Source organism: Ambystoma mexicanum, chromosome 6p (assembly GCF_040938575.1).
Source record: "Ambystoma mexicanum isolate Mex_15411 chromosome 6p, UKY_AmexF1_1, whole genome shotgun sequence".
Classification (NCBI taxonomy): domain Eukaryota; kingdom Metazoa; phylum Chordata; class Amphibia; order Caudata; family Ambystomatidae; genus Ambystoma; species Ambystoma mexicanum.
Genome location: NC_090935.1, coordinates 1,040,590,416 through 1,040,605,660, shown reverse-complemented (window position 1 = coordinate 1,040,605,660; position 15,245 = coordinate 1,040,590,416).

Below are 15,245 nucleotides of genomic sequence, written 5' to 3'. Positions count from 1 at the left end.
GCACAAAGGAGGCACATGACAGACAGGGACATCAATGCACCACTACAAGACCCACAAACTGTCCCCATTGACACCAGTAATGCTCACTGGGGTCATAATGAGCCAGACATCGATGTTGCTATCATGTGAGCTTCAAGCTCACAGGACACGTGCAAGGTCACATGAATGACGGCCTGAACGGACACAGTGGATGGCCACTCACAAGGCAATCGTCCCCCCTGCATTGTGTTTTAGCACGCAAAACAGTACATGAGAGCCATGAACACATACTGGTTGCACAGTGTAAATCCATAACCACAACTCCAATTGGTGCACAGTAACAGTCAGAATCAAGGCATGGTTGTGCGTCATGTTCACATATCAATCTCGTTCCTGACACATTCTTTTCTCACATTTTACAGGTGATGCGGGCTATCCCCTGAAGAGGTGGCTCCTCACACCAGTCCGGAACCCATCGAACCAGCATGAGGAGGACTACAACCATAACCATGCACGTACCCGTGTGGTGATAGAGCATGCTTTTGGCCTACTGAAGGCACGTTTCCGCTGCCTCAGCAGGTCTGGCGGGGCACTCCTGTACCGCCATGAGAAGGTTGCAAAGATCGTCATGGCATGTGTCATGCTACACAATATGTGCATCAGACGAAACGTGCCTCTGCCCCCTGACGCAGAACCACAACCACCTGATGATGGGGATGATGATGATGGGGATGGGGCAGCACCTCAGGGAGGCAGCGATGCACAGGAGGGCCATATTATGCGTCAGAATGTCATTGACCGATACTTCTAGCACACACAGCGGGACATATGGATGGCACTTGGGGCACTGTGTGTGTCTGGTATGTCAACACTGTGGACTGTAACAATAAAGCACACATACGCAATGAGCAATGTCCACACTTTTAGTTAGTGAGAAAAGAAAAAGTGTATTGTACTACTGAATAGGTATAACAGTACCCCTCCCCCTCCCCCCTGCACACTCCAACACACCCAATACCCCCCTCCCCCTCCCCCCTGAACACTCCAACACACCCAATACCCCCCTCCCCCTCCCCCTGAACACTCCAACACACCCAATACCCCCCTCCCCCTTCCCCCTGAACACTCCAACACACCCAATACCCCCCTCCCCCTCCCCCCTGAACACTCCAACACACCCAATACCCCCCTCCCCCTCCCCCCTGAACACCCTGCAAACATGTGACAGTGCCCGTGGTGAAGTGAGTATAGTTCAGCACACTATTGACTGCCCCCTCTCCCGGAACCTGGGGCCCCCCTGCCTGTGCTCCTCAGGGTCCTGGATGACCTGCGGACGGGAGAGGCTTGTGCTGAACTTGCAGCCGAGGATGTACCGGGCTGCTCAGTACGGCATGTGTCCAGAATTGTCTGGATGAGCTGGCTCATCATCTGCCGCCCTGCAGCAAGTTCGGTGCAAATGTCCCTGCTGGCAGTTTGGATGGCAGCCCTGATGCCATCAGCACTCCTCTCCATGGCTGCACTGGTACTTACACATTCTGCTACATGCTGCGTGAGGAGTGTGCCCAGTGCTTCCTGTCTGTTGGCAATCTGCTCCAGCGACAGCTGGAATTCTGGCCCAATGGGGGGTGCCAATGGGGGACCAATGGGACTACTCCCATCTTCCACAACTCCCACTGGGCTTGGAGTTGCTGGCCATGAATTAGCTGGCGATGGGCCCAGGGTGTCATCTCCATGATGGCTGATTGGGGATAGGTGTGGTGAGTGCAGTTGTGTGTTGTGGTGAAGTCCGGTGTCATCCTCCACATCACTGTCGGAGCAGGCAGCGATGGCTGCAGTCTCCCCAACAGTACTGCTCCCTGCTGACGCATTGCCCTCAGTGGGCAACAGTGGGTGTGGTTGGGCTGCAGGTGCTGTCACGACCCCTTCCTCAGGGGACTTTGCTGCCCTGGGCTCTTCAGCCTGGCGTGGATTCTGCCTGGGTCCAGCAGAGGTGGATGCATGGTTCCCCTCTCCCACTTTCCTGGCCTTCTTGGCTGGGGTGCTGGTGCTGTCGTCCCTGCCAGTGTCCGATTGCGAGCCTGTGGTGGAGCAGAGGAGGGTGACTGTTATTGATGGTTCAGCGGACATTGAGCAGGCATTGTGAAGAGTGAAATGGATAGATGGTGGAGTTAGTAGCCCGTGACATACAGGTTGCCTCCCTTTAGGTTCGGTTTTGCATGCAGGTGTGTGTCTGCCTACTGTACAGTGTACATGCTGCATGTGCGCAGGGTGTGGCTCATCTGCTGATGTGTTGCGTCTGCCACATTGTGATTGTCACGTGCAAGTGTATCAGGGTGTCTTGCAAGGCTGGATATGAGGCACCTACCTGTGTCTCCAGATCTCGGGGCCCCTCTCTCCATCTCGCCGACACCTTCGATGCACTCAATGCCAATCAGTGAGGCACATGTCTCCTCCCATGGCTGCATCTTCAGTGGGGAGTCTGCTCCCCCGCCAGTTCCCAGGGCCAGGTTACGGTTGGCAGACATAATGCCCCGGACCCTGATCCGCAGGTCGTCCCATCTCTTGCGGCACTGTTTGGAGGTGCGTGGGGTGGTTCCAACAGCACTGACACGTTGTGCCACAAGTTCCCACACCTCCTTTTTGCGGCCTATGGCTGTTCGGGTCATCTCATTGGAGAAGACAACATCAGCCTTCTCCTGGAGCGTGTCTGCAAGCATTTGCAGTTCCTCGCGACTGAAGCGCTCCTGCTGCTGCCTGTCACATGCCTTCTTGACAACTTTAGGCATGGTTGGCTGTGGAAATGGGTGGGTTATGGGAATGTCAGGGTTTGAGGGTTGGTTGTGGTGTGGTTGGGTAGGATGGCAATGGATTGTGTTTTTTAAGATGGCCGCTGTGCTGTTTCCCGTTCCGCCGCGATTACGCTATTTCCGGTTCTGCCTAATTGCGGTCACCGCTAATTACGGTGACCGCTGACTACGGTCGGCGCAATGATGGGTGGCGGTAGGTCACCCTGCGCTGTTAACGAGGGTGGTAAGGGCTGTTTACGGCATGGCGTAGTTTACGTTACCGCCATGGCGTAATGCTCGTGCGCGATGGGTCGTAATGTGGTGCTCTTATCGCCATCGGACCATGGCGTTAACGCTCATTACGCCATGGCGGTAATTTCAATCACTTACCGCCTGAGTCGTAATGAGGGCCTATATGTGTGAGACATAATTACTCAACACAGCTTACCTGTGGGGAAGAAATGGCCACAGATATTCTATCGGGAAAGTTCTCAGCAGTCAAAGTCACATTGGACTCCTTTTAATGGAGATTCAAAAGGTGACCTTAGTGTTTTCTCCTAATTATCCATTCATGAGTATAGCATATATTAATTATGTATAAAAGAGTCATGACAGTGTACATGCGTTGGCTTACCTCGGCGCAGGTTGCTGTGGACTTCAGAGGGCAATTTATGCATGGTTAGGATGGGATGGATCCACTTCACATCGTGTCCTAGAAGGGGGCACACTATTAGTGGGATTGGTTGTGACAGGTGTCTTTCAGTGCTATATTGTATGAGCATAAGAGTACCTCTGCACGTGTCTTTATGTACGCGAGTCAGAGGCGGCGAGTGAAAGTGCGCAGGAGCTAGTGCTGTGTCACAGTCTCTCAGGCGATCGTGATGCCGACTGGTTTGTTCGTCGTGGACCTCGCAGAGCAGTGCTGCTAACGCTGTTGATAGGTCATGTGTATCTAAATAACGGCAGCCAATTTAGAATGGTATGCTTGGCCGTACCGTGAATTTTGTTTGTTTGGAGTCTCTAATAGGTGTAATAACACTTGCAATGCAATTATGGTGGATGCCCTAAGTGGGTGTCATATTGTGGTAAAGCAATAAAGCATGTATCAGATCGTTGCCATAGCAACTGCCGGTGTGGGCTGTTCCAGGGGTCGAGAGCAGTCAATGGACCGCAAATCTGGTTAGTTATGACAAGGGGCCGTGTGTGTGGTGGGAGCCACATTGTCGCCAGTCTAGTGATACAATTCAAGCAAACCATAACAAAATATCTTATTCGCCTATTAATCAGTTTGGAAAAATGCCACTTTATCTCTACATCAAGGATGGATGGTCTACTAGCACTGAAATGTCGAGACAGATAACATATTGGGCCTCATTACAACCCTGGGGTTAAGGGGATAATGGCGCCGTAAAAGGCTGCGGCGCCGTTAAACCCTTAACGCCAGATTCACACTTTAACACCTGCTTTTTGCAGGCATTAAAGTCCAACCCGCTAAGGGACCTTGGTGCTAATTACGGCACCGTAATTTACGGTGCCGTAATTAGCGCCCTCCCCATTCCCATTGAGCCCTATGGGCAAAAAATGGGAATGGGGAAGGGGCCATGGTGAATGGGGATTTACCGGCCCGCCAACCTTGGAATGGGGCGGTAAATCCGCCATCCACCATGGCGGAATCCGACATGGACCATGGTGCTAATAGCACCATGGTCTTCCGCCAGGGTCGTAATGAGGCCCATTGTCTCATACAGGCTAGATCCAAAACGATTGAGGAAAAAACATGCATTGGTAATTGCAACATATTGCGTGGTACAATTCATGTACTCTGTCCAACAGCCTACTGCGGCTGGTAACATGGAGAATCGTAGTGTCTACATAAGTTTCCTACTGGGATTTCATGGCACAGAGTCAAGAGGCCTACTAGCACTGAAAAGGAAAGAGAGATAATATGTTCAATCCAAAATAATAGAGGAAAAACATTCAGTGGTAGTTTACAACATATTGCGTGGTACAGTTCATGTTTTGTGTCCAACAGCCTACTGTGGGTGGTAACATGGAAAACCGTAGTGTATACACACATATCCTACTAGGCTTTCATAGTACAGAATCACAAAGCAGTTAGGGTACATGCACTTCATATTGTATTTGCTGTCATCTTCAGAAAAATCAAGTGGCAAATACTAGCATGGGATGGCTAGATGGAAATACATTCTATAAATTGAGTAATCAACCAGCCATAAGGCACATAAATGATTTCCACTCAACAGAAATATTAAGACCAGCTTGTACCGTATCCAATTTATGAACCCACCGTTGTTCTAGTTGTGTAAGGGTCTTATTATATACAACTGGCAGGAGTATTACCACCACCGGAAACTTAACAGAATGAAACCTAGGAATCTAGACTCATCAAACTCTGGTAATGATAGTAGCTCGAGTAGCATAGGTGAACCAACACACCCAGGCACTAAGAGTTCAGTTGTTGACACAGGAAGAATACCAGTACAACCATCTAACGGAGGACTACACCTCGCGGAACCATCGATAACAACACCAACTACAGGTTCACCAAGACCAGACGACACTGGGGCTTTTTTAGGCCTACGTGACAAATCAAGAGAAAAACGAGGAGAGGGCAAGGCAAAACAAAAAAAGCAAAACAAATGAGTGAAAACCTGGTAGTTAATATCTCCAAGAAAACTCTCACCAGTGGCCAACTTGAGATGCTGAACCGTGGTCTATCATTTATTCGGACAAATAACGCGACTCTGTTTGAGGAGAAGATTTGCCTCCATAAGCTATTAAGAAAACTTAGACTCAAAATATTTTTTGAGTCAGATGAAAATCTGGAAATTCACCACTCTGAGGGTGAAACATTAGAAATACATGCAAAAAGCAATTTCGATCCACACATACAGAATTCAATCCTAAATCTCTTTGAGAAGAAGGTTATTTCTGATTTGAAACAGATAAATTATCAAATATCAACACCCAATAATGTAAAGAAATGCCAATTAGATCATGTGGAAGTATTGGCAAAAGATGTCATGGACACGGATGATTACACAAGAAAATGCCTGATGCTACTTAATGAAACCATTACGTATACCAAACTGAATGGGTATCCAATCATGACAATAACATCGCTCATTGAAAATATAGTGGAGGAAGCCGTGGACAATGAATGGATAAGTAACAAAACAAGCACATTTTTAATCAATCATCATCCTATCACACCTGTGTTCTACGGATTGCCGAAGATCCACAAAAACCAAAGTGATCCTCTGTTAAGACCCATTGTAGCGGGTACTGACAGTATCTTCGATCCATTGTCCATATACATCGATCAGTTACTCTAACCACTCATCCAGGACATCCCAACATACCTTAAGGATACTACAGACTTTTTGAACTGCATTCAAGAAATTAGAGCATTAAGCTCAGATTGCATACTGTTCAGTATGGATGTGTGCTGTTTGTACACTTCCATCCCACATGAGGAAGGTATTCAAGCAGTGGAATGGCTGCTATTGAATTCACAAGCTACGAGAGGTGATCCACAATTGATTGTGAAGCTCCTAAACCTGATATTGAATAATAACTATTTCAGATTTCAAGGAAACTTCTATCTCCAAGTCACAGGAACCTCTATGGGGTCAGCGATGGCCCCTGTGTACGCGAACCCCTTTATGTACAGATTCAAACACACACATGTATTGGCAAATGCAGACTGGTAAAACAAAATATTAATTTGGAAACATTATATCGATGATATATTTGGGATTTGGTGCGGCACCAAGGAGGAACTGACCACCTTTTTCAACTTTTTGAACTCAGTTCATCAAAGCATTAAATTTATGATGGAAGTAGGAACACCATCCTTACATTTCCTAGACATCTGCTTGGAGATTAAAAACAATCAAATCACGACGAATGTCTATCACAAGCCAACCAACGTCAATAATTTATTACATTTCTCTAGCTTTCATCCTAAGTGAATGCTGGGTAGTCTACCCTATAGCCAAATTCTGAGATTGAAAAGGATTGTTTCTGATCCAGCGGGACTTGATGTCGAATGCACTAAATTGTTGGACACATTTTCAAAGAGGGGCTACCCACACTCTGTTCTAGAGGAAGCAAAGGAGAGAAAATCGAGGGTGAGCAAAGAACAACTACTCACACTGAAGATTAAGAACAAAGAAATACCATTGCACTACATCTCAAAGTACTCTCGTCAGAGTTTTCAAGTGGAGAGAGCAATTAAAAAACACTGGGGAATCCTACACAATGACCCATTACTTGAAATATTATTTCCCAAGTCTCCAATGATGGCCTTTAAAAGAGGCCAAAACTTGAGAGACAAACTGGTGAGAGCCGAGAAACCTCCCAAAGAGAAACAGATGTTTTTGCAAACAAGAAAGAAGGGTGCATTTCCATGGTTGGGATGCTCCCATTGCAACAATGTAATTAAAGGCGAAAGTGTAACACATCCCCAATCTGGCAAGAAATATAAACTAAGAGACTTCGCCACCTGCATGTCAACAGGGGCTATTTATGCAATCAAATGCCCATGCGGGAACATATATGTGGGTCAGACTACAAGAGCAGTGAAAGAGAGACTAACTGAGCACAAATCCAACATCAGATGTAAGAACATAACGTCCCTACTGGCAAGACACTTCACAGAACACCAACATACAGTAGCTCAAATCAAGTTCCAGATTTTGGAGATAGTCAAGAAACCATACAGAGGGGGAGACTATCAATCTATCCTCTCCTGGAGGGAAAAGTTTTGGATACACCAGCTAGACACAGTAAACCCACAAGGTCTCAATGGAGAGTTCTCCCTGAGGTGCTTTATCTGACCCTTTAACAATTGACAGACTTTTATTCCTTATTGTTTTCAATTTGCATGTATATTTCTTTCTGTTGTGTCACCTCCATGCAAAATTATTTTTTTTGGGGGTAAACCCACATGATAATACCCCATACACAACTTCCTGCTCCTTTGTGGGAAGATTGAACTGTTAGAAATGTAAAATGCCCTACAAGAAATATAATGGAAGTAATGTACTGCCCTTCACAGTGGAACAGTTGTTAAGTAATAAGCAGTCCGGGGTGTGTTGAATGGCCCACTGTTCACAATTTCGTGTCTATGAGCAATTTACAGATTTAATGTATGCACTTCTGTGAACATATAGTACTTATGTAATTTTGTTAGAACAATCTCTACTGTGGCCTTAGTGCATTGCACATATACGTGCATCAAGGTAGTCATCTGCCATTTCCCTGAGCCCCTTCTCTAATCATAGCCATTCATAATAACATACACGGTCACATTTTTCATTTATTTTTTAATTATTGTTTATTTCCTCCACGTAATTTTTAGATAAATATTCAATGCAGGCACATGTAAGCTTATTTATTAAAATGGTAGATGCAAGCTCACTTATGAGCATTTCAGACTTTCCAAGATGGCGCCCATATGCACACCAGTCAGCTAGCCCCTTACACGGAGGGCTCTTCAATAGTCCGCTCTCTTTACTGTTTCACAAGCATACAGACAGACAGGGTCTGCTGACAACTGTGAGCATTGCCAGGGTTACGAGTAAACCCACCGCAGAGCAGACGAGGTCCGCATCCCTCTGTTTGGAACACGCGCGGCCTCGGGCAGCATTTCAAAAAAGAAGTTTCTTCTCTCTGCACGCGAATGTGGATGTATGAATTCACATTGCAGAGCTAAAGAGGAGCGAGGGAAAACACAGTTTAATTTAATGCGAGCACAGTTCAATTAGGTCCCTTTAGCTATATAGGTCACCCCGTGGTTTTTTTTACGTTCCCCCCTTTACAGAACAACACAGTTTATTCTGTGTCATCATTACCTGGCACATCAGTATAGCCGAGCAAGCTGAGTCACAATCCTTGTATTCCTTTCAACTCTAGAGGTAAGCCACTTGACTTGGTATGGCGATTTCCTCTCCTTGTCATCTGCTAATATTCAGTGACAGCCGATGTTAAAATGTTAAAATGTATAATCAGCTTATATTTAACACGCATCTTTGAGATTGGTCAATATGTACTACAACTCAGGGATATAGACCATGCAGGTCACTGCTACATTTCCCAATTTTCTGTTTAGGCGCTCCATACTAAGGAGAGGAGCAGTCTCCCTTACCGGTGTGTGAAGAGTTGGAACACACCATTCCACCATTTTTCAGGGGAAGACATATACTTCACCCATTACATATTTAAGGTATGCCAACTTTTAATATTACGATGGAGTGCTACATTATTCTAAAACATTTTGGAATAGATATTGATCGCTCTTGGGGCATGTAATGAGCATACTGGTGCACACTGGCTACAGTACAGGATTCCTAACGCAGGATAGTGCTGATTAACATGTTAGAATGTCTATGTAATTGTGCTCAGTATGATACATTAATACATCTTTGTCTAAATTTTCGATGCTATGTAGAAGGTCATCGCACCTTGGTAGGGGCATTATGTTTATTTGAAGTTCACAGGTTTGAAGTTCATAGGATTGAAACAGTTTTCATTTATTTATGTTTTTCAGTTTAACCCATTTGGCTCAAGAAGAAGGGATGTTTATCCCGAAACACGTCAGCCACCATTGATCTGTATATATGGACTATCATTTCTTATCATTGTATCTTGTTGACAGCTAACTTGGTTTTTTCAATTGAATCTTTAATGGTTAACTAATTGTGACTAGGAATTAAAACCTCTTTGGTTTTTTTACAAACCAAATGAATGTTCATTCTCATTATTCATATAATATATATATTATGGAATAATAATAACTAACTTACTTGACTTTGATGAACCATCAGTTGATGGACTTAGAATAGTGTGCAGGGGACGGGAGGGCTCCTACCTTTGGATCCTCATTTCTTTTCTTATTAAGATCTCCTCCTCTAGTGGAGGGTGTCACTTTCTGAAGGACAAACTACCTTAGGTCTGTATCTTTATGGTTCTTTTCACTGAAGTGTTCTACTAGGGGCTAATCAGCTACCTTGTTCCTGATGCAGGAACGGTGTTCTGAAATGCGCATCTTAATGGAGCGGATGGATTTTCCTTCATAAAGGAGTCCACGGGACATTGTATGATGTAAATGACGCCTTTCGTGTTGCAGTTCGTGTGGTCCTTCATCGTCCACTTGATTTTCTTGTGTTCAAAAGACTTTTTTTGTAGTGTGAGAGCACAGGCTATGCATTTCCCACACTTGTAGTGTCCCACGACGGGCGGGAGGTTCCACAAAGTGTTGTTGACTCGTGGTGCTGGTTCTAGATAAGTATGCACAAGGGAGTCTTTCAAATTCTTGTTCCTTTTGAAGGCAAAGCAGGGTACTTTGCTCAAAGTTCCTGCCTGTTTCACCAGATGCCAATTTTTCTTTATAGTTTTCTGTACCAGGTTGCTAAGCGGACTGAAAGTGGTGACAAAGACCAGTCACCCCAATTCTTTTTGGCCTTCTTTTCAAGGCAAATCTCTCTGGGGTGTATGTCGCCCTCTTTCTTGCTTGTTTTATGGCTTTACGGGGGTGGCCTCTTTCTCCCAGCCTTGTTTGTAGGTCTTCTGCATGTTTTTTGTACCTGTCTACTTCGGTGCAGTTTTTGCGAATGCATAGAAACTGGCCATAGGGCAGATTATATTTCAGGCCCAATGGATGGTAACTCTGGAAGTGTAGTAGGCTGTTTCCGATCTGTCGGTTTTCGGTATCGTTTGGTTTTCAAGTGGTCTCCCGTCCTATATATGTGGAGGTCCAGAAAATCAATCTGATGGTGGTCCCAATGTATGGTGAATCTAATATGTGGGGTGCGTTGATTGATCCATTGATGAAAATCCTCTAGTCACGAGATGATCCATTCCAGATGATTATAACATCATCTATGTAACGTTTCCAGAGGGAGATATTAGATAGGAAAGGGTTCTCATACGTGAATATGTTGATTTTCTCATAGTTGGCCATAAACTGATTTGCAATGTCAGGGGCGAATGTAGCCCCCACGCTTACCCCTTTGATTTGTTTGTAGAACTGGTCCTGGAATAAAAAGACATTCTCAGGCATCGCCAGTCTGGTACATTCCAGAATGAATTCTGTTGGTATTGAATTGGTACAGTACCTTCCGAAAATCCTGATCATACAGCCCCCCCGTCCTGATGAAGGCTGTATCAGATATGAGGCATATCCAGCCCCTATAGAAGGCTGAAACACCCTGGTGTAGACAAATTTGAATTACAGTGTTATATATTTACACTGTCTTGTATAAAAATTCCTCTTGTAGTTTTGTTCTAAATGTTCACCTTTTTTCACCCCTGTCGTCACATATCAACAATAGAGAGTTGTTCCCTGTTTACTGCACAAGCAATGTGTTTACCTATTGTTTATTGTCTTGTGATATTTTGTATGACTTGTCTCGGAAGCATGTGATGCTTTACTTTGTACCAAACATTTTGTAAATAGATATATTACAAAAAACTAAATTTTGCTATATACAGGTACAATATTCAAAGTCTTTTTCTGTGTGTATGGTGATTAAGCAGGAAGGGAGTGCACCAGCCATTACCAACCCATTCGCTTGTATCTTTGTTTCTCAAGAAGCCCTCCTGGGCAGAATAGGGTTTTCTCCAGGAGCCCTGATTTCTTAATCTCGCTCTCTATGAGCCATTTTTAATGGAAGTAAAGATAAAACAATATTTTTATAACAGTAAGAATTCATTAATAATTAAACAATGTAACTATTTCCTCCCAAAACCAGGGCCAACTTACAATTTTGGTTATTTTCATGCCAACAAGGAAACTTGAACCTGCCTCTTGGCCAGTGGTAAACCCATGCTCTAACCTCTGAACCCCTCAGTCTTTTTTTAAAATGGGCAGCTCTTTGCATTATGACATGGCAGTCAAAGGTGTAATGGATGAAGATGAATTTGGGGACAAGCAAGGCTGTTTTTGATAACCACAGATTCTCTTCTCTCAGCAATTTGTAATGGAAATAAAGATAAAACAATACTTTACAACAATACCTATGTCCTCCCAACACACAAGTCGACCAACTTATTTGAGAATTCTCATGCCAATGAGAGGACTTGAACCTACAACATTGTGAATGGTAAACCCACACTCGAATGTATGAACCTCCATTCCAAAAACCTAGTTTTTTGCATTATAACATAGCTGTCAAAGGTGAAATCGATGAAGATGGAACTGGGAAGTAGGGCTATAAAGGACTGGGGTATAACATCCTCTCATGCACCATGAAAAAGTGGCCCAAAATCACACATTACAATCAATTACTACCCAGATCAGACTGTTTAAGTACTATCCAAAGGGGTGGTTTTGCTAAAATATTTTGCAAATAATGCATTGGAAAGCTTGTGTGCTAAGTAGCATTGGTTAAAACAAGTGTAAAGACATATGCTGACTCTCCCCAAAATAGTGTTCCATTCTGTCAAAAAAATCAGACCCAGCCTAGAAATATGGGCTGGCACTTAGAGCATTGCACTTTTGCTCTATGGGCTACTCCAAGCCTGTAGGCTGGTCTAGCCAAATAGCAACATTTATCATCTTTGCTATCCACATAATAACACTTGATGCCAAGTGTATAATGCCATGCCATATTAAGGGGGTAAATGCAGCCTGCCCTACTAAATGTAGGCCAGTGTAGCTGTGTAATAAGACTTAACATGTTTGCTTTACATTTGATGTCATGCTAGAATGGTCATGCCACATTAAGAAAGTAAATGAGGACTTGCAATAGTATCACTTCCTTCCTCACCTGATTCTGGACATGTTGCAGGAGTGGGAGGGAGATCTCTGACTCACTACTGCCTGTTCTTGTGGCAACAGATAAAACTGTTAAAAACCCTGCATTTCTCTGCAACAGGTTGTTTCCAGAGGTCCTGTGGCGTAACAGCTGGCACATCACAGCCCAGCCAGTGTCCATATTATATCAGGAAGTGGCATGCATCACTGCACACAGCCACCAATACATCACCATGTGACAATCTCATATACAAAGGTACACTGCACCCAGATTGCCCTCCCCAGCTGGATCCCAATATCTGCCACAACTGCCACTGCTGACACTCTGTCAACATGCAGGTGATGTGTGATGCTAGGGATGTCTTCCCTGATGTGTATGTCAAATTCCCGGTCTCTGCGCACGACATCCAGTGATGAAGGGTGTGTGCCCCGTTGTAATCTGGAGACTATGGGGCGTTTGTTTGCTTGGTAAGTCACTCAAAAATGACAGTTTTGACATGTGCGTGCATAGGCAATCCTTCATGGGAATGTCTGCATATTGATCCATGACTATGTGACCACACATCAAACATTACAGTGTGACCTCCCATAAAATAAGGTGACAGCATATTTAAAAACTCAAAATGTGAACCCTAACATCAGCCATGTCCTTTCCCTCACAGGTGATTCTGATTACTGTGACAAATCATTTCATGCCGTCACTTCTCCCTAGTCGGGTGCCCTTTCCATTGAGGCCAGGGAGGCAAGGTCACTACCCGAAAGTACCCTTGGTGGTGATATAATGCAGGAGGTTCTCATGGGGGGCACTCCTCCTTAGGTAGAAGGACGACCAACTAGGGTATAGCCCTTATCAGAACATCAGACCCCCACACACTCTAGCATCTCCTTCTTCTGCTAACCTCTCTGTAGAGAGTAGACCTATGTACTGTTGTTAAGTAGACAACCCCAAGGCTATGGAAAGTACTGAGATGAAGAATAACATCAGTAACATAGGCAATCCAAGTATTGAGATGAGGTGGAGCACAGGAAAAATGCAAGCAGCAATACCAAGAAGGAACTGCAGCGGTATAGACTTCCACAAAGGCTTGGTTCCTCGTATGCCATAAAAACCAAAGAAGGACTGCGTATCAGAGAGACACCACCAACCAGGACGAGAGACTGTGAAACCTGGAAAGTACCAAGGAGACACAGAGAAGGCCAGGATGGAGCTGATGGCCATAATTGGGATATGATGATTATTTGGGCATTATTTGCAATCAGAATGGCTCCTCTATGGGCGTGATCCAAGAGACAGAATAGACATGTTAAGTGGGACGTGGGAAGAACGGGTAGAAACCATAATACATCTGTCTTAAAATGCCCAGCAGATTAAGGAACATATGACCGTGGTGAGAGATATAGTACATTCCCACCTGGTGAAAGTACAGGAAATTCAAAAAGCCCAACATAATAAAAAGGCAAAACCACAGTCATTTTCTGTTGGGAAAAAGGTGTTGGTACTTCTGCCCACTTCAAATGCTGTCCCACTGACATAGCTAATATGAGGTCTTATAGAGAACTGGCCCCTGTAACTATCGAGTTGCCCAACCGAATCGACAAAATAAGACCCAAATATACCAAGTCAACCTTTTGAAGGAATGGAAAGAGGACCCATGTGCATCTTTCTCCATGGTAATGGCCAGTTTATTGTCAGAAGTGATAGGAGGAACCAATTTAGTACTGCCTGAAATTCCACTACAGCAAAAGCAAGACATCTAAGATCTTTTGGCCCAGTTCCCGGATATCTTTATTTGTGAACCCGGGAGAGTGGAAGGAATCCAACATCACAGTCGGTCTCCCCCTGGAAAAATCATCAACTTAAACTGCTATCAGATCCCAGAGGTAAGGAAAGAAATAGTCCTCCAAGAGAAGGAGAAAATGTTTCACCTGGTGAGGCCATACTGTAAGCGATATTCAATCAACACTACAGCTAAGTCAATGCCTAGTCTGGGATGCTGAGGAAAACCCTTATTGATTTATTTTTATAATCAGTTCAGTACTCTGGATGACAACCCTTGTATAACACCCCCTCTTAAAATCCCCCTGACCCCACTGAGCCAAGAAGTAGGTTTGTTTTGCAAATTAAAAGGTTTATTTGGACAATTCAACAATATATATCTATCACACTTTATAAATCAATTGATAACTGATATCACACTTCAGAATGTGAGCAGTAGTTCGCAAGAGGTAACTTATGAATAGGAACAGAAGAATAAGGTGGGAAAGAATTCTTTATATGGTTCAAGGAAACGCAAGGTGGAATAAAATGCAGTACAGAAATAACTTGTTATGATTTTAGCAAAAGGTAATTTGATCACTTTTTCTTTTGACAATTCACTCCCCCCCTATGCAATACAAGAAATGGAAGGAGAGCACACAGTCTTCAAGAATCCCAACAAATCACACTTTATAATGCAATATACAGTTCCAGTTCCCCCAGCAAGCTTAGAGAAAACAGGGATGAGTTTTAAACACAGGCAAATTACTTTAATGTGGTTTGCAAGGAAGTGAAAAGGTGCTAAAATTGCTTTTAATTCCCTCTAGAGATTCAGGGTGAGTGGGAGATGCGTGTTGGTATTAGTTCAGGCTCACTTTAGCAATGCTCTATGAGTTATTACCAAGTTGCAACGGATTTTAACGAAAGAAAGAATGGAGCTGCT